General features: G+C 27.1%; 1 protein-coding gene and 1 long non-coding RNA gene across 3 annotated transcripts in view; one reads left to right on the top strand and one right to left on the bottom strand.

The window, feature by feature from the left end:
* Positions 1-26,201, top strand: part of LOC143074931 (uncharacterized) — a 106,482-nt gene that overhangs the window by 15,796 nt on the left and 64,485 nt on the right. Inside the window, exons 1-2 of one of the 2 annotated variants that reach the window (XM_076250127.1) lie at positions 22,068-23,070; positions 23,620-23,660. The exons of the other annotated variant lie outside the window; for it this stretch is intronic. The gene's annotated coding sequence lies outside the window, so the exon portion shown is untranslated. Of the gene's footprint in view, positions 1-22,067; positions 23,071-23,619; positions 23,661-26,201 lie in introns of those variants that run through there. 2 annotated transcript variants of the gene reach the window in all.
* Positions 14,241-26,201, bottom strand: part of LOC143074932 (uncharacterized) — a 40,352-nt gene continuing 28,391 nt past the window's right edge. Inside the window, exons 3-5 of the long non-coding RNA XR_012978183.1 lie at positions 16,171-16,332; positions 15,416-15,526; positions 14,241-14,393 (exon numbers count right to left, since the gene is read on the bottom strand). This is a non-coding gene — a long non-coding RNA (uncharacterized LOC143074932). The remainder of the gene's footprint in view (positions 14,394-15,415; positions 15,527-16,170; positions 16,333-26,201) is intronic.

The raw sequence follows: 26,201 nt of genomic DNA, 5'->3' as shown, positions 1-26,201 counted from the left end.
GTGACTGCGCATGCGTCAGAAATTTATAAAAATATATTTAAGTACAGAAAATGAAAAGTGCCTCAGACTTCAATCTTCAAACAGGTGTAGAATGGATTCGAATAGAGATATTTTCTTAATGTTGACTGTTCCGAAAAGATGCAAAGACAGAGTAAAGGATGTAAACTTATTGGATTTACTTAAGTGTAAAGCCGCACTTTCAGACTTCTCTGAAGACACGTTTCTGGTTTTTTTGGGGTTTTTTTTGGTCAGTGTTTGGGTTAGGATCAAGGTTAGTGATAGGGTAAGGGTCAGGGTAGTAACTTTGACGAGGGCAGTGGATTTTGAAGAGGGTGAGTGAGGTGCACCTTTTTATCTCTTCCAATATTTGCCCTATTTGCGTATGCGTATGCGTATGCGTATGCGTCAGAAATTTCCAAAAAATATTTCAAAGTACAGAGTATGAAAAGTGCCTTTGAATTCAACCTTCAATCAGGTGTAGAATGGATTCGAATAGAGATATTTTCTTAAAGTTAACTGTTCCGAAAAGACGAAAAGGCGATATAGAGGATGGAAACTTATTGGTTTTACAAAAGTGTACGGCCGCACTTTCCGACCTCTCTGAAGAAACGTTTGTAGTATATATTTTTTTGTCTTTTTGTCACGGTTTTAGGTTAGGGTCAAGGTTAAGTCTTAGGGCTAGGTTTAGGAAAGTAACTTTGACGAGGGAAGTTGTCTTGACGACTGTTAGTTAGGTGTCCTGTTTAATTTCTGTGCATGTCTGCCTTTTTCTTGGACTGCGCATGCGTCAGAAATTTCCAAAAATATATCTAAGTACAAAGAATGAAGAGTGCCTCAGACTTCAATCTTCTAACAGGTATAAAATGGATTTGAAGAGAGATATTTCCTGAAAGTAAACTGTTCCGAAAAGACTTAAAGGCGATTTAGAGGGTGGATCCTTATTGGTATCACTGCAGTGTACGGCCGCACTTTTCAGACCACTCTGAAGAAACCGTTTTTCCTTAGAATTGTTTCACATTGTCTTATTGGAGCGTTTTATAGCTGACTATGCGGTATGTGTTTTGCTCATTGTTGAAGGCCGTACGGTTACTTACAGTTGTTCATGAGTGTGTCATTTCATTCCTTTGTGGATAGCTGTCTCATTGGCAATCATACCAGATCTTCTTTTTTGTATTTGTATTTTTTTTTTAAGTCGGGGTTTTAGGTTAGGGTCATGGTTCAATGTAAGAGTTAGGTTCAGGGAATCACTTTGACAAGGGTAAGTGAGGTGCCAATTTCAACTCTGCGAATATTTGTCGTTTTTGTGACTGCGCATGCGTCAGAAATTTCCAAAATATTTTAAGGTACAAAGTATTAAAAGTGCTTTTCATTTCAATCTTCAAACAGGTGTATAATGGATTCGAGTAGAGATATTTTCTTAATGTGAACTGTTCTGAAAAGATAAAAATGCAATAGAGAGGATAGAAACTTATTGGTTTTACTCAAGTGTACTGCCGGACTTTCCAACCTCTCTGAAGGAAATGTTGTACTATAATTTTTTTTTGTCAGGGTTTTAGGTTGGGGTCAAGGTTAAGTGTTAGGGTTAGGTTCAGGGAAGTATCTTTTTCTAAAATTTGACAGCAATACAACAAAAAATAAAATGACCTGGGATTCAGTAAGCTTAATATATATGTTAGATAGCTACATAGTTTGATGAAAATCCAAGTTGTTTTGAAAAAGTTATTAAAAAAATTTAAGTGTAATGTCTCTATTTTGTCCGAACTGCAAATTCTAACTTTTTTTACCTAGATTAAATTATTTCTTGAATTTGACAGCAATACAACAAAAAATAAAATGACCTGGGATTCAGTAACCTTAATGTATATGTAAGATAGCTACATAGTTTGATGAAAATCCAAGTTGTTTTGAAAAAGTTATTAAAAGAATTAAAGTGTACTGTCTCTATTTCGTCCGAACTGCAAATTCTAACTTTTTTTACCTAGATTAAATTATTTCTTGAATTTGACAGCAATACAACAAAAAATAAAATGACCTGGGATTCAGTAACCTTAATGTATATGTAAGATAGCTACATAGTTTGATGAAAATCCAAGTTGTTTTGAAAAAGTTATTAAAAAAATTAAAGTGTACTGTCTCTATTTCGTCTGAACTGCAAATTCTAACTTTTTTTACCTAGATTAAATTAATTCTTGAATTTCACAGCAATACAACAAAAAATAAAATGACCTGGGATTCAGTAAGCTTAATATATATGTATAATAGCTACATAGTTTGATGAAAATCCAAGTTGTTTTAAAAAAGTTATTAAAAAAATTAAAGTGTACTGACTCTATTTCTTCCAAACTGCAAATTCTTGTTTTTTTTTCCTAGATTAAATTAATTCTTGAATTTGACAGCAATACAACAACAAAAAAATGACCTGGGATTCATTAACCTTAATATATATGTAAGATAGCTACATAGTTTGATGAAAATCCAAGTTGTTTTGAAAAAGTTATTAAAAAAAATAATGTGTACTGTCTCTATTTCGTCCGAACTGCAAATTCTAACTTTTTTTACCTAGATTAATTTAATTCTTGAATTTGACAGCAATAAAACAAAAAATAAAATGACCTGGGATTCAGTAACCTTAATATATATGTAAGATAGCTACATAGTTTGATGAAAATCCAAGTTGTTTTGAAAAAGTTGTTAAAAGAATTAAAGTGTACTGACTCTATTTCGTCCAAACTGCAAATTCTTGTTTTTTTTTCCTAGATTAAATTAATTCTTGAATTTGACAGCAATACAACAACAAAAAAATGACCTGGGATTCATTAACCTTAATATATATGTAAGATAGCTACATAGTTTGATGAAAATCCAAGTTGTTTTGAAAAAGTTATTAAAAAAAATAATGTGTACTGTCTCTATTTCGTCCGAACTGCAAATTCTAACTTTTTTTACCTAGATTAATTTAATTCTTGAATTTGACAGCAATAAAACAAAAAATAAAATGACCTTGGATTCAGTAACCTTAATATATATGTAAGATAGCTACATAGTTTGATGAAAATCCAAGTTGTTTTGAAAAAGTTGTTAAAAGAATTAAAGTGTACTGTCTCTATTTCGTCCGAACTGCAAATTCTAACTTTTTTTACCTAGATTAAATTATTTCTTGAATTTGACAACAATACAACAAAAAATAAAATGACCTTGGATTCAGTAACCTTAATGTATATGTAAGATAGCTACATAGTTTGATGAAAATCCAAGTTGTTTTGAAAAAGTTATTAAAAAAATTAAAGTGTACTGTCTCTATTTCGTCTGAACTGCAAATTCTAACTTTTTTTACCTAGATTAAATTAATTCTTGAATTTCACAGCAATACAACAAAAAATAAAATGACCTGGGATTCAGTAAGCTTAAGATATATGTAAGATAGCTACATAGTTTGATGAAAATCCAAGTTGTTTTGAAAAAGTTATTAAAAAAATTAAAGTGTACTGACTCTATTTCGTCCAAACTGCAAATTCTTGTTTTTTTTTCCTAGATTAAATTAATTCTTGAATTTGACAGCAATACAACAAAAAAAAAATGACCTGGGATTCATTAACCTTAATATATATGTAAGATAGCTACATAGTTTGATGAAAATCCAAGTTGTTTTGAAAAAGTTATTAAAAAAAATAATGTGTACTGTCTCTATTTCGTCCGAACTGCAAATTCTAACTTTTTTTACCTAGATTAATTTAATTCTTGAATTTGACAGCAATAAAACAAAAAATAAAATGACCTGGGATTCAGTAACCTTAATATATATGTAAGATAGCTACATAGTTTGATGAAAATCCAAGTTGTTTTGAAAAAGTTATTAAAAAAATTAAAGTGTACCGTCTCTATTTCGTCCAAACTGCAAATTCTAACTTTTTTTACCTAGATTAAATTAAGTCTTGAATTTGACAGCAATACAACAAAAAATAAAATGACCTGGGATTCAGTAACCTTAATATATATGTAAGATAGCTACATAGTTTGATGAAAATCCAAGTTGTTTTGAAAAAGTTATTAAAAAAAATAATGTGTACTGTCTCTATTTCGTCCGAACTGCAAATTCTAACTTTTTTTACCTAGATTAATTTAATTCTTGAATATGACAGCAATAAAACAAAAAATAAAATGACCTGGGATTCAGTAACCTTAATATATATGTAAGATAGCTACATAGTTTGATGAAAATCCAAGTTGTTTTGAAAAAGTTATTAAAAAAATTAAAGTGTACTGACTCTATTTCGTCCAAACTGCAAATTCTTGGTTTTTTTTCCTAGATTAAATTAATTCTTGAATTTGACAGCAATACAACAAAAAATAAAATGACCTGGGATTCATTAACCTTAATATATATGTAAGATAGCTACATAGTTTGATGAAAATCCAAGTTGTTTTAAAAAAGTTATTAAAAAAAATAATGTGTACTGTCTCTATTTCGTCCAAACTGCAAATTCTAACTTTTTTTACCTAGATTAATTTAAGTCTTGAATTTGACAGCAATAAAACAAAAAATAAAATGACCTGGGATTCAGTAACCTTAATATATATGTAAGATAGCTACATAGTTTGATGAAAATCCAAGTTGTTTTGAAAAAGTTATTAAAAAAATTAAAGTGTACTGTCTCTATTTCGTCCAAACTGCAAATTCTAACTTTTTTTTTCCTAGATTAAATTAATTCTTGAATTTGACATCAATACAACAAAAAATAAAATGACCTGGGATTCAGTAACCTTAATATATATGTAAGATAGCTACATAGTTTGATGAAAATCCAAGTTGTTTTGAAAAAGTTATCAAAAAAATTAAAGTGTACTGTCTCTATTTCGTCCAAACTGCAAATTCTAACTTTTTTTACCTAGATTAAATTAAGTCTTGAATTTGACAGCAATACAACAAAAAATAAAATGACCTGGGATTCAGTAACCTTAATATATATGTAAGATAGCTACATAGTTTGATGAAAATCCAAGTTGTTTTGAAAAAGTAATAAACAAAATTGAAGTGTACTGACTCTATTTCGTCCAAACTGCAAATTCTTGTTTTTTTTCCCTAGATTAAATTAATTCTTGAATTTGACAGCAATACAACAAAAAATAAAATGACCTGGGATTCAGTAACCTTTATATATATGTAAGATAGCTACATAGTTTGATGAAAATCCAAGTTGTTTTGAAAAAGTTATTAAAAAAATTAAAGTGTACCATCTCTATTTTGTCCGAATTGTAAATTATAGCTTTTTTTTTACCTAGATTGAATTAATTCTTGAATTTGACAGCAATACAACAAAAAATAAAATGACCTGGGATTCAGTAACCTTAATATATATGTAAGATAGCTGTATAGTTTGATGAAAATCCATGTTGTTTTGAAAAAGTTATTAAAAAAATTAAAGTGTACTATTTCCATTCTCAATTTTATGTCTCTATTTCGTCCGAACTGCAATTTCTAACTTTTTTTACCTAGATTAAATTAATTCTTGAATTTGACAGCAATAGAACAAAAAATAAAATAACCTCAGATTCAGTAAGCTTAATATATTTGTAAGATAGCTATATAGTTTGATGAAAATCTAAGTTGTTTTGAAAAAGTTATTGACAAAATTAAAGTGTACTGTCTCTATTTCCGTCAGAACTGCAAATTTCTAACTTTTTTTTACCTAGATTAATTTAATTCTTGAATTTGACAGCAATACAACAAAAAATAAAATGACCTGGGATTCAGTTACCTTAATATACATTTAAGATAGCTACATAGTTTGATGAATATCCAAGTTGTTTTGAAAAAGTTATTAAAAAAATTAAAGTGTACTGTCTCTATTTCGTCCAAATTGCAAATTTTTTTTTTTTTTCCCTAGATTAAATTCATTCTTGAATTTCACAGCAATACAAATAAAATAAAATTACCTGCGATTCAGTAAGCTTAATATATATGTAAGATAGATACATAGTTTGATGAAAATCCAAGTTGTTTTGAAAAAGTTATTAAAAAAATTTAAGTGTAATGTCTCTATTTTGTCCGAACTGCAAATTCTAACTTTTTTTACCTAAATTAAATTATTTCTTGAATTTGACAGCAATACAACAAAAAATAAAATGACCTGGGATATAGTAACCTTAATGTATATGTAAGATAGCTACATAGTTTGATGAAAATCCAAGTTGTTTTGAAAAAGTTATTAAAAAAATTAAAGTGTACTGTCTCTATTTCGTCTGAACTGCAAATTCTAACTTTTTTTACCTAGATTAAATTAATTCTTGAATTTCACAGCAATACAACAAAAAATAAAATGACCTGGGATTCAGTAACCTTAATATATATGTAAGATAGCTACATAGTTTGATGAAAATCCAAGTTGTTTTGAAAAAGTAATAAACAAAATTAAAGTGTACTGTCTCTATTTCCCTTGGAACTGCAATTTCTAACTTTTTTTACCTAGATTAATTTAATTCTTGAATATAACAGCAATAAAACAAAAAATAAAATGACCTGGGATTCAGTAAGCTTAATATATATGTAAGATAGCTACATAGTTTGATGAAAATCCAAGTTGTTTTGAAAAAGTAATTAAAAAAATTAAAGTGTACTGACTCTATTTCGTCCAAACTGCAAATTCTTGTTTTTTTTTCCGAGATTAAATTAATTCTTGAATTTGACAGCAATACAACAAAAAATAAAATGACCTGGGATTCATTAACCTTAATATATATGTAAGATAGCTACATAGTTTGATGAAAATCCAAGTTGTTTTAAAAAATGTTATTAAAAAAAATAATGTGTACTGTCTCTATTTCGTCTGAACTGCAAATTCTAACTTTTTTTACCTAGATTAATTTAATTCTTGAATTTGACAGCAATAAAACAAAAAATAAAATGACCTGGGATTCAGTAACCTTAATATATATGTAAGATAGCTACATAGTTTGATGAAAATCCAAGTTGTTTTGAAAAAGTTATTAAAAAAATTAAAGTGTACTGTCTCTATTTCGTCCAAACTGCAAATTCTAACTTTTTTTTTCCTAGATTAAATTAATTCTTGAATTTGACATCAATACAACAAAAAATAAAATGACCTGGGATTCAGTAACCTTAATATATATGTAAGATAGCTACATAGTTTGATGAAAATCCAAGTTGTTTTGAAAAAGTTATTAAAAAAATTAAAGTGTACTGTCTCTATTTCGTCCAAACTGCAAATTCTAACTTTTTTTACCTAGATTAAATTAAGTCTTGAATTTGACAGCAATACAACAAAAAATAAAATGACCTGGGATTCAGTAACCTTAATATATATGTAAGATAGCTACATAGTTTGATGAAAATCCAAGTTGTTTTGAAAAAGTAATAAACAAAATTGAAGTGTACTGACTCTATTTCGTCCAAACTGCAAATTCTTGTTTTTTTTCCCTAGATTAAATTAATTCTTGAATTTGACAGCAATACAACAAAAAATAAAATGACCTGGGATTCAGTAACCTTTATATATATGTAAGATAGCTACATAGTTTGATGAAAATCCAAGTTGTTTTGAAAAAGTTATTAAAAAAATTAAAGTGTACTGTCTCTATTTCGTCCAAACTGCAAATTCTAACTTTTTTTACCTAGATTAATTTAATTCTTGAATATGACAGCAATAAAACAAAAAATAAAATGACCTGGGATTCAGTTACTTTAATATATATGTAAGATAGCAACATAGTTTGATGAAAATCCAAGTTGTTTTGAAAAAGTTATTAAAAAAATTAAAGTGTACCATCTCTATTTTGTCCGAACTGTAAATTATAGCTTTTTTTTTACCTAGATTGAATTAATTCTTGAATTTGACAGCAATACAACAAAAAATAAAATGACCTGGGATTCAGTAACCTTAATATATATGTAAGATAGCTGTATAGTTTGATGAAAATCCATGTTGTTTTGAAAAAGTTATTAAAAAAATTAAAGTGTACTATTTCCATTCTCAATTTTATGTCTCTATTTCGTCCGAACTGCAATTTCTAACTTTTTTTACCTAGATTAAATTAATTCTTGAATTTGACAGCAATAGAACAAAAAATAAAATAACCTCAGATTCAGTAAGCTTAATATATTTGTAAGATAGCTATATAGTTTGATGAAAATCTAAGTTGTTTTGAAAAAGTTATTGACAAAATTAAAGTGTACTGTCTCTATTTCCGTCAGAACTGCAAATTTCTAACTTTTTTTTACCTAGATTAATTTAATTCTTGAATTTGACAGCAATACAACAAAAAATAAAATGACCTGGGATTCAGTTACCTTAATATACATTTAAGATAGCTACATAGTTTGATGAATATCCAAGTTGTTTTGAAAAAGTTATTAAAAAAATTAAAGTGTACTGTCTCTATTTCGTCCAAACTGCAAATTTTTTTTTTTTTTCCCTAGATTAAATTAATTCTTGAATTTGACAGCAATACAAATAAAATAAAATTACCTGCGATTCAGTAAGCTTAATATATATGTAAGATAGATACATAGTTTGATGAAAATCCAAGTTGTTTTGAAAAAGTTATTAAAAAAATTTAAGTGTAATGTCTCTATTTTGTCCGAACTGCAAATTCTAACTTTTTTTACCTAGATTAAATTATTTCTTGAATTTGACAGCAATACAACAAAAAATAAAATGACCTGGGATTCAGTAACCTTAATGTATATGTAAGATAGCTACATAGTTTGATGAAAATCCAAGTTGTTTTGAAAAAGTTATTAAAAAAATTAAAGTGTACTGTCTCTATTTCGTCTGAACTGCAAATTCTAACTTTTTTTACCTAGATTAAATTAATTCTTGAATTTCACAGCAATACAACAAAAAATAAAATGACCTGGGATTCAGTAACCTTAATATATATGTAAGATAGCTACATAGTTTGATGAAAATCCAAGTTGTTTTGAAAAAGTAATAAACAAAATTAAAGTGTACTGTCTCTATTTCCGTCGGAACTGCAATTTCTAACTTTTTTTACCTAGATTAATTTAATTCTTGAATATGACAGCAATAAAACAAAAAATAAAATGACCTGGGATTCAGTAAGCTTAATATATATGTAAGATAGCTACATAGTTTGATGAAAATCCAAGTTGTTTTGAAAAAGTAATTACAAAAATTAAAGTGTACTGACTCTATTTCGTCCAAACTGCAAATTCTTGTTTTTTTTTCCTAGATTAAATTAATTCTTGAATTTGACAGCAATACAACAAAAAATAAAATGACCTGGGATTCATTAACCTTAATATATATGTAAGATAGCTACATAGTTTGATGAAAATCCAAGTTGTTTTAAAAAATGTTATTAAAAAAAATAATGTGTACTGTCTCTATTTCGTCCGAACTGCAAATTCTAACTTTTTTTACCTAGATTAATTTAATTCTTGAATTTGACAGCAATAAAACAAAAAATAAAATGACCTGGGATTCAGTAACCTTAATATATATGTAAGATAGCTACATAGTTTGATGAAAATCCAAGTTGTTTTGAAAAAGTTATTAAAAAAATTAAAGTGTACTGTCTCTATTTCGTCCAAACTGCAAATTCTAACTTTTTTTAACTAGATTAAATTAATTCTTGAATTTGACAGCAATAAAACAAAAAATTAAATGACCTGGGATTCAGTAAGCTTAATATATATGTAAGATAGCTACATAGTTTGATGAAAATCCAAGTTGTTTTGAAAAAGTTATTAAAAAAATTAAAGTGTAATGTCTCTATTTCGTCTGAACTGCAAATTCTAGCTTTTTTTTACCTAGATTGAATTAATTTTTGAATTTGACAGCAATACAACAAAAAATAAAATGACCTGGGATTAAGTAACCTTAATATATATGTAAGATAGCTACTTAGTTTGATGAAAATCCAAGTTGTTTTGAAAAAGTTATTAAAAGAATTAAAGTGTACTGTCTCTATTTCGTCCGAACTGCAAATTCTAGCTTTTTTTTTACCTAGATTGAATTAATTCTTGAATTTGACAGCAATACAACAAAAAATAAAATGACCTGGGATTCAGTAACCTTAATATATATGTAAGATAGCTACATAGTTTGATGAAAATCCAAGTTGTTTTGAAAAAGTTATTAAAAAAATTTAAGTGTAATGTCTCTATTTTGTCCGAACTGCAAATTCTAACTTTTTTTACCTAGATTAAATTATTTCTTGAATTTGACAGCAATACAACAAAAAATAAAATGACCTAGGATTCAGTAACCTTAATGTATATGTAAGATAGCTACATAGTTTGATGAAAATCCAAGTTGTTTTGAAAAAGTTATTAAAAAAATTAAAGTGTACTGTCTCTATTTCGTCTGAACTGCAAATTCTCACTTTTTTTACCTAGATTAAATTAATTCTTGAATTTCACAGCAATACAACAAAAAATAAAATGACCTGGGATTCAGTAACCTTAATATATATGTAAGATAGCTACATAGTTTGATGAAAATCCAAGTTGTTTTGAAAAAGTAATAAATAAAATTAAAGTGTACTGTCTCTATTTCCGTCGGAACTGCAATTTCTAACTTTTTTTACCTAGATTAATTTAATTCTTGAATATGACAGCAATAAAACAAAAAATAAAATGACCTGGGATTCAGTAAGCTTAATATATTTGTAAGATAGCTACATAGTTTGATGAAAATCCAAGTTGTTTTGAAAAAGTTATTAAAAAAATTAAAGTGTACTGACTCTATTTCGTCCAAACTGCAAATTCTTGTTTTTTTTTCCTAGATTAAATTAATTCTTGAATTTGACAGCAATACAACAAAAAATAAAATGACCTGGGATTCATTAACCTTAATATATATGTAAGATAGCTACATAGTTTGATGAAAATCCAAGTTGTTTTAAAAAATGTTATTAAAAAAAATAATGTGTACTGTCTCTATTTCGTCCGAACTGCAAATTCTAACTTTTTTTACCTAGATTAATTTAATTCTTGAATTTGACAGCAATAAAACAAAAAATAAAATGACCTGGGATTCAGTAACCTTAATATATATGTAAGATAGCTACATAGTTTGATGAAAATCAGTTGTTTTGAAAAAGTTATTAAAAAAATTAAAGTGTACTGTCTCTATTTCGTCCAAACTGCAAATTCTAACTTTTTTTACCTAGATTAAATTAATTCTTGAATTTGACAGCAATAAAACAAAAAATTAAATGACCTCGGATTCAGTAAGCTTAATATATTTGTAAGATAGCTATATAGTTTGATGAAAATCCAAGTTGTTTTGAAAAAGATATTAAAAAAATTAAAGTGTACTATTTCCATTCTCAATTTTATGTCTCTATTTCGTCCGAACTGCAATTTCTAACTTTTTTTACCTAGATTAAATTAATTCTTGAATTTGACAGCAATAAAACAAAAAATTAAATGACCTGGGATTCAGTAAGCTTAATATATATGTAAGATAGCTACATAGTTTGATGAAAATCCAAGTTGTTTTGAAAAAGTTATTAAAAAAAATAAAGTGTAATGTCTCTATTTCGTCCGAACTGCAAATTCTAGCTTTTTTTTACCTAGATTGAATTAATTCTTGAATTTGACAGCAATACAACAAAAAATAAAATGACCTGGGATTAAGTAACCTTAATATATATGTAAGATAGCTACTTAGTTTGATGAAAATCCAAGTTGTTTTGAAAAAGTTATTAAAAGAATTAAAGTGTACTGTCTCTATTTCGTCCGAACTGCAAATTCTAGCTTTTTTTTTACCTAGATTGAATTAATTCTTGAATTTGACAGCAATACAACAAAAAATAAAATGACCTGGGATTCAGTAACCTTAATATATATGTAAGATAGCTACATAGTTTGATGAAAATCCAAGTTGTTTTGAAAAAGTTATTAAAAAAATTTAAGTGTAATGTCTCTATTTTGTCCGAACTGCAAATTCTAACTTTTTTTACCTAGATTAAATTATTTCTTGAATTTGACAGCAATACAACAAAAAATAAAATGACCATGGATTCAGTAACCTTAATGTATATGTAAGATAGCTACATAGTTTGATGAAAATCCAAGTTGTTTTGAAAAAGTTATTAAAAAAATTAAAGTGTACTGTCTCTATTTCGTCTGAACTGCAAATTCTAACTTTTTTTACCTAGATTAAATTAATTCTTGAATTTCACAGCAATACAACAAAAAATAAAATGACCTGGGATTCAGTAACCTTAATATACATTTAAGATAGCTATATAGTTTGATGAAAATCCAAGTTGTTTTGAAAAAGATATTAACAAAATTAAAGTGTAATGTCTCTATTTCCGTCGGAACTGCAATTTCTAACTTTTTAACCTATTATGCTTCCTCCCGCTATTTGTTACTTTGATTAAGATTAAAAGCATACATATTAGGTTTACCAGACACTGTGAGAAGGTAATGCAAACCCAGAATTAGTTAAATTCAGTATTTTGAAAGCCTTACTTTATCTCTACGAATAAGGATAAGTAGTCTTGGGGGTATCCGATTTTTTTTTTTTTTATAAAGAATTTTCATGAACGTCTCAAAGGTCAGGGTTTCTGATGGGTTGGGGTCAGGGGGTCAGGTTATGGTTTTTGGTACTTTTCAAGTCGGAAAGTGAGGTCGTACACCTCAGTGTTACTCATAAGTTTTAGTTCTCTAGATCATATTTTTTTCTGTTTTTAAGAACAGTTAATTTTAAGAAAATATCTCTGTGCAAATGAATTTAACACATGATTGAATAGTGAAGTCACTTTTTAAACACTGTACTTTTGGGGAAATGTCACGTATGTGTGGAATTGACAAATGGCACTTCAGTTGTCAAATATTCGCTCAAGTTCACTTCTTCTTACCCTGACCCTGACTTAGTTCAGGAGTTTCCTCATGTATAATTATATATAAATTCACTCTTCAGAGATGCTTTCAATGCCAATTATAGGTATTTTAATTAAGAAAATAATTATATACTGATTTCTTCTGTTTGCATTTAGTTTAAGCCAATGTTATATGCAATAGGATATGTACGGCATTTAATCATTATAAAAATATGTAAAATTACTACACAAGAAACAACACAGAGAGACAAAGAATACCATGAACTAGATTTTGAGGTGTTTTTTTATGATCTATTTTTCTGGAAACAGATGAGTTGTTCATGGAGAAATAAGAACAAAACAGTAATGGATCTTTTATTTGTGGTGTGATATTCACAATAAAATATACATGTATGTATGCAGTTAACAAATACAACAAAAGTAAACACTAAAACATACACTCTCATACAGTTAGCACTAAAAACCTTGCATTTCATTTCACAACAAACACTCATGCCTTATAAATAACACACACAAACTACTACACACTCACATAGCACAATATGTAGACTCAAAAAGCAAGCACTGAAAAAATAATATTTACATTTTTACATCGAACATTCTAACAACTATACACTGACAAAAACAAAGATTGTAATTTTTTCAAAGAGAATGTTTCATAAGGAAGTTACTTTTAAATGTAATGACATTATTGAAATTAAAAATTGATATGTTTATCTTGGTCTGCTATGTAATTATAACGGAAACTTCTCTTAAGCTCGAAAAAAAATGGTAGACTGTATTTGATGCATTGGTGGTTATTTTGACCTACTCTTTGGAAATATGGGGGTTTGAAAATAAAAATAATACTGAAAAAAAATATATCTGCAGTTAAAGTATATTTACATTTTTACATCAAACATTCTAACAAGTATACACTAACAAAAACAAAAGATTGAAATATTTTCAAAGAGAAAGTTTAATAAGAATGTTACTTTTAAATGTAAAGAAATTAAAGGTTCATATTTTAATCTCTGTTTGCTATGTAATTATAACGGAAAATTCTCTTAAGCTCGAAAAAAAGCTGGTAGACTGTATTTGATGCATTGGTGGTTACTATTTTGACCTACTCTTTGGAAATATGGGGGTTTGAAAATAAAAATAATACTGAAAAAAATATATCTACAGTTTTGTAAGGGCATTTTGGGGGTGTGATCGTCTACGCCAAATATTAAGGTGTATGGGGAACTTTGAAGATTTCCACTTGAACTACAAATCAAGTTAAAATTGGAATATTTTTGGGACAAGATAGCAACAAATTATATACACAACTATCGGTTAAAACTGTATAAACATAAAGGTTAAGATTCAAAAAAACGAAATGGCTCCAATTCCAGTAAATCGAGATTATTGTCAATGACCATCATGTCTTCGAAGTCTATAACTTGAAGAACAGCTGGAGTTGGTGCTGGTGACAGTGCTACTGGTGGCAGTGCTGGTGACAGTGCTGGTGACAGTGCTGGTGACACTGCTGGTGACACTGCTGGTGACACTGCTGGAGTTGAAGGTGGTCCAGCCTGTATAAATATGAAAATGAAATATAAGTTGTTATCTTAAAAAATTTTGTATTGGTAATCAATTAATATATGAGCCAGTCCATGCGAAAAGGTACAAAAAGTCCTTTTGGTAAACTTTACAGGAAACGTTATCAAAGTTTGTTATTGTTTTTTTGAAAAAAGATTTTATTTGAAATTTTTTTTACATTAATGTAAACATTCATAAGATTGTCAATTCTATCCCGAATTTGTCAACCAAAACAGAAAAAGACGTAGAAATATCTGAATTTTTGGTATTTGAGCAAGTGTAAAATCATTTGTTCCCCGGACTAATGCTATACCGACCAGAAACTTAAAAATTTATGACACTACAGAGACAAAAGTCAATAATTTCTGTCAGTTCTACAGGTTTAAAAAAAGTAAGACAACATAAAAACATGAGGGAAATTACAAAAACTATGACATCTTGTGTTTTAGAAATTTGAAATTCAAGTTAAGTTAAGTTATTTAATAAAATATAAATCAACCTCAGTTGCACGGGGATTCGAACTGTTGCTCCGTTTGATTGCATTGGTATCCGCATCGTAAGCGAGAGCCTTATCCCCACTGCTACAGGGGTTAACATTATCAATTGGCAAATCAAGCAATTTCAACTGTACTTTGAAAATGATTGCAATATATGAAATAATTCACTAAAAATCTTGATAAAACTATGTACCTTTTCGTATGGACTGGCTCATATCTATTAGAATCTTACAAAAACAAATGTTCAACAACACGCCAGTACATACGATTTTGAAATGTTTAAAAAGTAAAAACACAAAAATACTGAACTCTGAGAAAAATTCAAAAAGGAAAGTCCCAAATCAAATGGCAAAATCAAAAGTTCAAACACATCAAACGAAAGGATAACAACTGTCATATTCCTGACTTAGTACAGGCATTTTCTGTAAAAGTAGTGCCATATTCTGTGTTACCTAAAGTAACCAGTTTTTGTTGGCTACTATATTGAACTGTATGTCATTGAGTGTACATATTATTACCTGATGGTACCTGGCAAGATGAATTTGTAAGTCTTCATTTCTACGGTAAACTGATTTGCATGTAGCACAAGGAAACTTGCCTACACCTTGGTATGTCTTTTGACTGTCTTTCTATAAAAAAAAAACAATGGTGATGTCTACAGATCCCTACTTATTAACTTATGACTTATAGTATATCACATATTTTCGTTTCTGTACAATAAGGTAAAATCCTTAATAAGATATAAGTGTACTATTCTATGAACTGTTACATCTTTCAATAGTTAAGTATACATAAAGACAATAGTAAAAACAGAACTTGAATACCATTTAACTAAACATATGATGTATATTGTCCCTTTGAAACATGTAACATACATATGTTATCAGAGTTCTTTGATTTTTTAGTCCACAATAACTAATGTATATTATTTTCTGTAATAACCCTATAGACTTATATCCCTGACTGGTCACTGATGAGTCTTATGCGGTGGAAACGCGCATCTGGCGAATAAATTATAATCCTGGTACTTTTGATAACTATTGAACTTGAATAAACAGTTGATAAAGATAGGTGAAGATATCCCAGATGCAATCAGAACAATATCTCTCATTAACATTGTCGATAATAAAACCAGAAATCTCATTCTGCATTTGTATGAAACAATTATATGATGTAATTCCATTTCACTGTTACATTTGTATGAAACAAATTACAATTATATAAAATCGACTCATGTTTGATACTGCTTAAAGATTTTGTACCATATAATTACCTGATGAACAGTTTTCTCATGTTTCCGTAGAGCATCTTTTGATTTGAAGAATTTTGGGCATATTCCACAACTTATTTTGCTTTCTGTGTGGAAATATAACTTGTGTCTCCTAAGACCAGATCTGGATTTTAATACTTTTGCACAAATATCACAATTATAAGTCTGAAATATTAAAACAAAGCATTTAAAATATATATGATCACATTTTAGGGGACATTTATATATATAATATTTATATTAATTACGATAAAAAGTGACAATACTTTTTTTTTATTTTATTAATATTCATGAAATTGTTTCATATTTGGTTATTTTTTTTCACAGAAATGATTTTTAAAAATATTGGTAATAAACAGCTGAGCCATGAGCGCATGATACGCCTGTCGTCTTATGTGGAAATTATATGCAATAATCATCAATAGTTTCTGAGAAAGTTTTAAGCAATAACCATATATAGTTTTTGAGACACAGAGGGAAACCCCTCACCCTGTTTTTTTTTTTATAAAAAACTAAATATCACAAAAATAAAATTTTGAATCAAAACCAAAAAGTATACAGATCTTTAGATTAATATAACCATGGAAGAAATATTTAAAAGAAATAACATCGACTTATTAGCATGCATAAATGGCCTGCAGAGCCCTGTACTAAAGTCATATGATTTTGATATTGATCTCAATAAAAGGTGACACTACTTCTTGTATTTTATTAATATTCTTGTACTGGTTTCTTATTCAGTTATTTCAAAACATGTTGTCTAAAATTGTTATGCTTAATTCTGTTAGAATGTTATACCACAGCATTATTATTCTGTTATTTTTGCCACTAAGGATGAAAAGTTTTACAAAAAAAGAAAGTTCTAGTAGTCTTAATTTACTCATATTCATGCTAAAGGCATTAAATAGTGACAGAATTTCTTTCGTTTCTATATAATCTTAAACTGGTCTGATAATTGATTACTTTTTAAACTTCAAATTGGTTTGTTAGACATTAATTAGAAGAAATTTAAGTTAAGAAATTTTTAAAAAATGTTGTCGCATAAAATAAAGATGCTTATATTTTCTATTTTATTAGAAAATAATACAAAGACATCAAAATTCTGTTCTTTTACCCAATACAGAGAAATAAATATACTAAAACTGATAGATTTAGAAGAGTCAGGTGAGTAATATTAATATTGATCTCAATAAAAAGTGACACTACTTCTTGTATTTTATTAATATTCTTGTACTGGTTTCATATTCAGATATTTTAAAACATGCTGTCTCAAATTGTAATGTTCAATTCTGTTAGAATATTATACAACAGCATTATCATTCTGTTATTGAAGCACTAAGGAAGAAAATTAAAAAAAATGAAAGTTCTAGTAATCTAAAGTTACTTCTATTTATGCTAAAATCATTAAATAGTGACAAAATTTCTTTTGTTTCTATATATTCTTGAACTGGTCTAATAATTGATTACTTTTTAAACTTCAGATTTGTTTGTTAGACATTAATCGAAGAAATTTAAGTTAAGAAATAAAAAATTGATGTCGCATAAAATAAAGATGCTATTATTTTCTATTAAATTAGACAATTATACAACAACATTTAAATACTGTTCTTTTTACCAATATGGAGGAATGTTTTCACTAAATTGATAGCCTCAAAAGGAGTGAGGTGAGTAATATTGATATTGATCTCAATAAAAAGTGACACTACTTCTTGTATTTTATTAATATTCTTGTACTGGTTTCATATTCAGATATTTTAAAACATGCTGTCTCAAATTGTAATGTTCAATTCTGTTAGAATATTATACAACAGCATTATCATTCTGTTATTGAAGCACTAAGGAAGAAAATTTAAAAAAAATGAAAGTTCTAGTAATCTAAAGTTACTTCTATTTATGCTAAAATCATTAAATAGTGACAACATTTCTTTTGTTTCTATATATTCTTGAACTGGTCTAATAATTGATTACTTTTTAAACTTCAGATTGGTTTGTTAGACATTAATCGAAGAAATTTAAGTAAAGAAATAAAAAATTGATGTCGCATAAAATAAAGATGCTATTATTTTCTATTAAATTAGAAAATTATACAACAACATTTAAATACTGTTCTTTTTACCAATATGGAGGAATGTTTTCACTAAATTGATAGCCTCAAAAGAGTGAGGTGAGTAATATTGATATTGATCTCAATAAAAAGTGACACTACTTCTTGTATTCTATTAATATTCTTGTACTGGTGTCATATTCAGTTATCTCTAAACATGTTGTCTAAAATTGTTATGCTAAATTCTGTTAGAATATCATACAACGGCATTATCATTCTGTTATTTTTGGCACTTAAAGGATGAACAATTTTACAAAAAATTAAAGTTCTAGTAGTCTAAAGTTACTTATTTTTCTGCTAAAAGCATCAAATAGTGACACAATTTCTTTTGTTTCTATATATTCTTGAACTGGTCTAATAATTGATTACTTTTTAAACTTCAAATTGGTTTGTTAGACATTAATGAGAAGAAATTTAAGTTAAGAAATTTTAAAAAATGTTGTTGCATAAAATAAAGATGCTAATATTTTCAATATTATTAGAAAATAATACAACGACATTAAAACTCTGTTCTTTTAGCCAATACAGAGACATAAATTTACTAAAATTAATAGCTTTAGAAGAGTCAGGTGAGTAATATTTATATTGATCTCAATAAAAAGTGACACTACTTCTATAATTCTTTTAATATTCTTGTACTGGTTTTATATTGAGTTATTTCAAAAAATGTTGTCTAAAATTGTTATTCTTAATTCTGTAAGAATATTATACAATGGCATTATCATTCTGTTATTTTTGGCACTAAGGATGAATTTTTTTTACAAGCAATTGAAGTTCTAGTAGTCTAAAGTTACTTATATTTATGATAAAAGCATCAAATAGTGACAAAATGTCTTTTGTTTCTATATATTCTTGAACTGTTCTGATAATTGATTACTTTTTAAACTTCAAATTGGTTTGTTAGACATTAATGAGAAGAAATTTAAGTTAAGAAATTTTAAAAAATGTTGTTGCATAAAATAAAGATGCTAATATTTTCAATATTATTAGAAAATAATACAACGACATTAAAACTCTGTTCTTTTAGCCAATACAGAGACATAAATTTACTAAAATTAATAGCTTTAGAAGAGTCAGGTGAGTAATATTTATATTGATCTCAATAAAAACTGACACTACTTTTATAATTCTTTTAATATTCTTGTACTGGTTTTATATTGAGTTATTTCAAAACATGTTGTCTAAAATTGTTATTCTTAATTCTGTAAGAATATTATACAATGGCATTAGCATTCTGTTATTTTTGGCACTAAGGATGAATTTTTTTTACAAGCAATTGAAGTTCTAGTAGTCTAAAGTTACTTATATTTCTGCTAAAAGCATCAAATAGTGACAAAATTTCTTTTGTTTCTATATATTCTTGAACTGTTCTGATAATTGATTACTTTTCAAACTACAGATTGGTTTGTTACATGGTCTTATCTGGGCCTTTTATATCTTGACTATGCAGGATGGGCTTTGCTCATTGTTGAAGGCTGTACGGTGACTAATAGTTGTTAATGGTAGTGTCATTTTGGTCTCTTGCAGACAGTTGTCTCATTGGCAATCATACCACATCTTTTTGATATATATGGTTACACATTAATGAAAAGAAATTCAAACAAATGATGTTGCATAAATTAAAAAAGCTAATATTTTCTATTTTATTAAAAAATCATATAAAGACATTTAAATTCTGTTCTTTTTGGCCAATACGGATGAATAATTTTATTAAACTGATAGCTTTAAAAGAGTCAGGTGAGTAATATCTATATCGATCTAAATAAAAAGTGAACTATTTCTTTTCTTTTATTATTCTTGTATTTGTTTCATATTTCAACATTTCAAAAAATGTTGTCTCATTATATCAAATTGTAATATTTAATTCTGTTATAATATTATACAATAGTTATCAAAAGTACCAGGATTACAATTTTATACGCCAGACGCGCGCGTTTCATCTGCATAAGACTCATCAGTGACGCTCATATCAAAATAATATACAACACATTATCATTCTGTTGTTTTTGGTACTAAGGATGATTGGTTTATTAGACATTAATAAGAAGAAATTTAAGTTAAGAAATTAAAACAAAATGATGTTGCATAAAACAAAGATGCTTATTTTTTCTATTCTATTAGAAAATTGTACAACGACATTAAAATTTTGTTCTTTTTGCCAAGACAAAAGAATAATTATTCTAAATTGTTAGCTTTAGAAGAGTGAGGTGAGTGATATTTATATCAATCTCAATTAAAAATGACACTACCTATTTTATTTTATTAATATGCTTGTACTGGTTTCATATTTTATGTATTTACTTATTTCAAAATATGCTGTTTCAAATTGTGATGTTTAATTATGTTAGAATTTTATACAATTGCATTACCATTGTGTCATTTTTGGCACTAAAGATAAAAAGTTTAACAAAAAATGAAAGTTTTAGTAGTTTTTACTTATATTTATGCTAAAGCATTAAAGAGTGATAAAATTTCTTTTGTTTCTATATAATCTTAAACTGGTTTTATACAAATGTATTATGTTAGAATGTTATACAACAGCATTATCATTCTGTTATTTTTGGCACTTAGGATGAAAAGTTTTACAAAAAATGAAAGTTTTAGTAGTCTTAATTTACTTATATTTATGCTAAAGGCATTAAAGAGCGATAAATAGTGATAAATTTCTTTTGTTTCTATATAATCTTAAACTTGTCTGATAATTGATTACTTTTTTTAAAATGACACAAATATTAACAACTATAGGTCACTGTATGGCCTTCAACAATGAGCAAAGCCCATACCGCATAGTCAGCTATGAAAGGCCCCGATAAGAGAATGTTAAACAATTCAAACCAGAAAACTAACAGCCTTATTTAAGTAAAAAAAATGATCAAAAACAAATATGTAACACATAAACAAACGACAACCACTGAATTACAGGCTCCTAAGGGACGACATCAAAAGATCGATGTAGGATAAAAAACTTAAATCAAATAGTTTGGGGGTGGGAGGGTCAACATTGATGCAAGTTTTGTTAATCTGAAATCGATTTTACATATATCCCTATTGGTCAATCAATTTTTTCCAAATTAAGTTAAGAGGGGGGTGTGGGGGTCAGTGAAAAAACTATGTGAATTAAGTTTTTTATCCTTCATTGAACTTTTGATGTCGTCCCTAACTTGGGACAGGCACATAAATAAATAATGTGGTGGGGTAAAACATGTTACTGGAATCCAAACTCTCCCCAAACATCATTATCATTCTGTTATTGAAGCACTAAGGAAGAAAATTAAAAAAAATGAAAGTTCTAGTAATCTAAAATTACTTCTATTTATACTAAAATCATTTAATAGTGACAAAATTTCTTTTGATTCTATATATTCTTGAACTGGTCTAATAATTGATTACTTTTTAAACTTCAGATTGGTTTGTTTGACATAAATGGAAGACATTGAAGTTAATAAATTAAAAATATTATTTTGCATAAAATAAAGATGCTATTATTTTCTATTTAATTAGAAAATTATACAACAACATTTAAATTCTGTTCTTTTTACCAATATGTAGGAATGATTTTAATAAATTGATAACCTCAGAAGAGTGAGGGGAGTAAAATTGATATTGATCTCAATAAAAAATGACACTACTTCTTGTATTTTATTTATATTCTTGTACTGGTTTCATATTTAGTTATTTCAAAACATGTTGTCTCATTATAGAAAATTGTAATGATTAATTCTGTTAGAATATTATACAACAGCATTATCGTTCTGTTATTTTTGGTACTAAGGATGAAAAGTTTTACAAAAAATGAAAGTTTTAGTAGTTTTAACTTACTTATATTTATGCTAAAGGCATTAAAGGGTGATAAAATTTCTTTTGTTTCTACATAATCTTAAACTGGTTTTATTACAAATGTATTATGTTAGAATATTATACAACAGCATTATCATTCTGTTATTTTTGGCACTAAGGATGAAAAGTTTTACAAAAAATGAAAGTTTTAGTAGTCTTAATTTACTTATATTTATGCTAAAGGCATTAAAGAGCGATAAATAGTGATAAATTTATTTTGTTTCTATGTAATCTTAAACTGGTCTGATAATTGATTACTTTTTTTAAACTTCAACTTGGTTTGTTAGACATTAATGAGTAAAAATTTAAATTAAGAAATTTAGAAAATGTTGCTGCATAAAATAAAGATCTATTTTATTAGAAAATTATACAACGACATTAAAATTCTGTTCTTTGTGGAAATACAGAGGAATGAATTTACTAAATTGATTGCTTTAGAAGAGTCAGGTGTGTAATATTTATAACAATCTCAATAGAATGTGACACTACTTTTATTTTTTTAATTAATATTCTTGCACTGATTTCATGTTTCATGCATTTACTTATTTCAAAACATGCTGTTTCAAATTGTAATGTTTAATTATGTTAGAATATTATACCATGGCATTACCATTGTGTCATTTTTGGCACTAAGGATGAAAAGTTTTACAAAAAAAGAAAGTTCTTGTAGTCTTAATTTTCTTATATTTATGCAAAAGGCATTAAATAGTGACAAAATTTCTATTATTTCTATATAATCTTAAACTGGTCTGATAATTGATTACTTTTTAACTTCAAATTGGTTTGTTAGAAATTAATGAGAAGAAATTTAAGTTAAGAAATTTAAAAAAATGTTGTCGCATAAAATAAAAAGCTTATATTTTCTATTTTTTTAGAAAATAATACAACGACATTAAAATTCTGTTCTTTTACCCAATACAGAGAAATAAATTTACTGAAATTGACAGCTTTAGAAGAGTCAGGTGAGTAATATTAATATTGATCTTAATAAAAATAAACTCATCATAGATACCAGGACTAAAATTTGTATATCCGCCAGACGCGTGTTTCGTCTACAAAAGACTCATCAGTGACGCTCGAATAAAAAGTGACACTACTTCTTGTATTTTATTAATATTCTTGTACTGGTTTCATATTTAGTTATTGCAAAACATGTTGTCTCTTTATAGAAAATTGTAATGTTTAATTCTGTTAGAATACTATACAACGGCATTATCATTCTGTTATTTTTGGTACTAAGGATGAAAAGTTTTACAAAAAATGAAAGTTTTAGTAGTCTTAACTTACTTATATTTATGCTAAAGGCGTTAAAGAGTGATAAAATTTCTTTTGTTTCTATATAATCTTAAACTGGTCTGATAATTGATTACTTTTTATCTTCAAATTGGTTTGTTAGAAATTAATGAGCAGAAAGTTAAGTTAAGTGTCGCATAAAATAAAAAGCTCATATTTTCTATTTTATTAGAAAATAATACAATGACATTAAAATTCTGTTCTTTAACCCAATACAGAGAAATAAATTTACTAAAATTGACAGCTTTAGAAGAGTCAGGTGAGTAATATAAATATTGATCTCAATAAAAAGTGACACTACTTCTTGTATTTTATTAATATTCTTGTACTGGTTTCATATTTAGTTATTGCAAAACATGTTGTCTAAAATTGTTATGCTTAATTCTGTTAGAATATTATACAACAGCATTATCATTCTGTTATTTTTGGTACTAAGGATGAAAAGTTTTACAAAAAATGAAAGTTTTAGTAGTCTTAATTTACTTATATTTATGCTAAAGGCATTAAAGAGCGATAAATAGTGATACATTTCTTTTGTTTCTATATAATCTTAAACTTGTCTGATAATTGATTACTTTTTTTTAAATGACACAAATATTAACAACTATAGGTCACTGTATGGCCTTCAACAATGAGCAAAGCCCATACCGCATAGTCAGCTATAAAAGGCCCCGATAAGAGAATGTTAAACAATTCAAACCAGAAAATTAACAGCCTTATTTAAGTAAAAAAAAATGATCGAAAACAAATATGTAACACATAAACAGACGACAACCACTGAATTACAGGCTCCTAACTTGGGACAGGCACATATATAAATAATGTGGTTGGGCAAAACATGTTAGTGGGATCCAAACTCTCCCCAAACATCATTATCATTCTGTTATTGAAGCACTAAGGGAGAAAATTTAAAAAAATGAAAGTTCTAGTAATCTAAAATTACTTCTAGTTATACTAAAATCATGTAATAGTGACAAAATTTCTTTTGATTCTATATATTCTTGAACTGGTCTAATAATTGATTACTTTTTAAACTTCAGATTGGTTTGTTTGACATAAATGGAAGAAATTTAAGTTAAGAAATTAAAAATATTATGTCGCATAAAATAAAGATGCTATTATTTTCTATTTAATTAGAAAATTACACAACAACATTTAAATTCTGTTCTTTTTACCAATATGTAGGAATGATTTTAATAAATTGATAACCTCAGAAGAGTGAGGGGAGTAAAATTGATATTGATCTCAATAAAAAATGACACTACTTCTTGTATTTTATTAATATTCTTGTACTGGTTTCATATTTAGTTATTTCAAAACATGTTGTCTCTTTATAGAAAATTGTAATGATTAATTCTGTTAGAATATTATACAACGGCATTATCATTCTGTTATTTTTGGTTCTAAGGATGAAAAGTTTTACAAAAAATGAAAGTTTTAGTAGTTTTAACTTACTTATATTTATGCTAAAGGCATTAAAGGGTGATAAAATTTCTTTTGTTTCTATATAATCTTAAACTGGTTTTATTACAAATGTATTATGCTAGAATATTATACAACAGCATTATCATTCTGTTATTTTTGGCACTAAGGATGAAAAGTTTTACAAAAAATGAAAGTTTTAGTAGTCTTAATTTACTTATATTTATGCTAAAGGCATTAAAAAGCGATAAATAGTGATAAATTTCTTTTGTTTCTATGTAATCTTAAACTGGTCTGATAATTGATTACTTTTTTTAAACTTCAACTTGGTTTGTTAGACATTAATGAGTAAAAATTTAAATTAAGAAATTTAGAAAATGTTGCTGCATAAAATAAAGATCTATTTTATTAGAAAATTATACAACGACATTAAAATTCTGTTCTTTGTGGAAATACAGAAGAATGAATTTACTAAATTGATGGCTTTAGAAGAGTCAGGTGTGTAATATAAATTTATAACAATCTCAATAGAATGTGACACTACTTTTTTATTTTTTATTTTCTTAGCTTTGTACTGGCTGCATATTTAATTATTTTTTCTTTCATAGAATGAATATTTGAACATATGTTGAACAATGGTAAATAAATTTAATTGCAAAATTGCAAAATTTATTTTAACAGGCAATAAGTTAGTCAGATAAATGAAGGATTTTTAGTTCTTAATATCAAAACATGTTGTTTCATTTAAAGAAAAATAGAAATATTTGTATGTTGTTATTTTTTAAATATCATAAAACAGCATTTAAAATTCTATTCCTTGTGTCCTTAAGGATGAATAGTTTTACAAAAATTGAGAGTTCTAACAGTCTTACATTACAAATATTAATGCTGATAGCCTTAAAAAATGACAATATATATTTTTCTATATGTAATCTTGAACTGGTCTCTTCACTTATGTTAGAATATGATAAAACAGCATCTAAATTATGTTCTTTTTGTGCGTAAGGCTGAAAAGTTTTTTTGCACAGCAATAAACTACTGTTGCCCTAATTTTAAACATCAAGAGATGCTTAAGTTTACGGTTACTAGTATTTATGTTGACAGTGCAATAAAGTGAAAATATATTTTTTTTCATTTACATTTTTATACTGGCCAGATTTGAGTACTGGCCCGAGAACACAATTGTTTTGTAGTGCATTTCTTTTAGACAAAAAATTCAAATTAAAAAAATTGCACCTGCTCTTTCTCAAAAATATTTTTACAATGTAGTGTACTACCAGTGAGACAAATAATATCAAAATTATAGAAACTTCTACTTGCTTTAACTCAAAATAAAGACAATTCTGTGTTAAGGGGGTGAAAAATTCAGTTTGACAGC

Source organism: Mytilus galloprovincialis, chromosome 5 (assembly GCF_965363235.1).
Source record: "Mytilus galloprovincialis chromosome 5, xbMytGall1.hap1.1, whole genome shotgun sequence".
Taxonomy (NCBI): domain Eukaryota; kingdom Metazoa; phylum Mollusca; class Bivalvia; order Mytilida; family Mytilidae; genus Mytilus; species Mytilus galloprovincialis.
The sequence above is the reverse complement of the archived record's forward strand: the minus strand, read 5'-3'. Positions and strand labels throughout refer to the sequence as shown.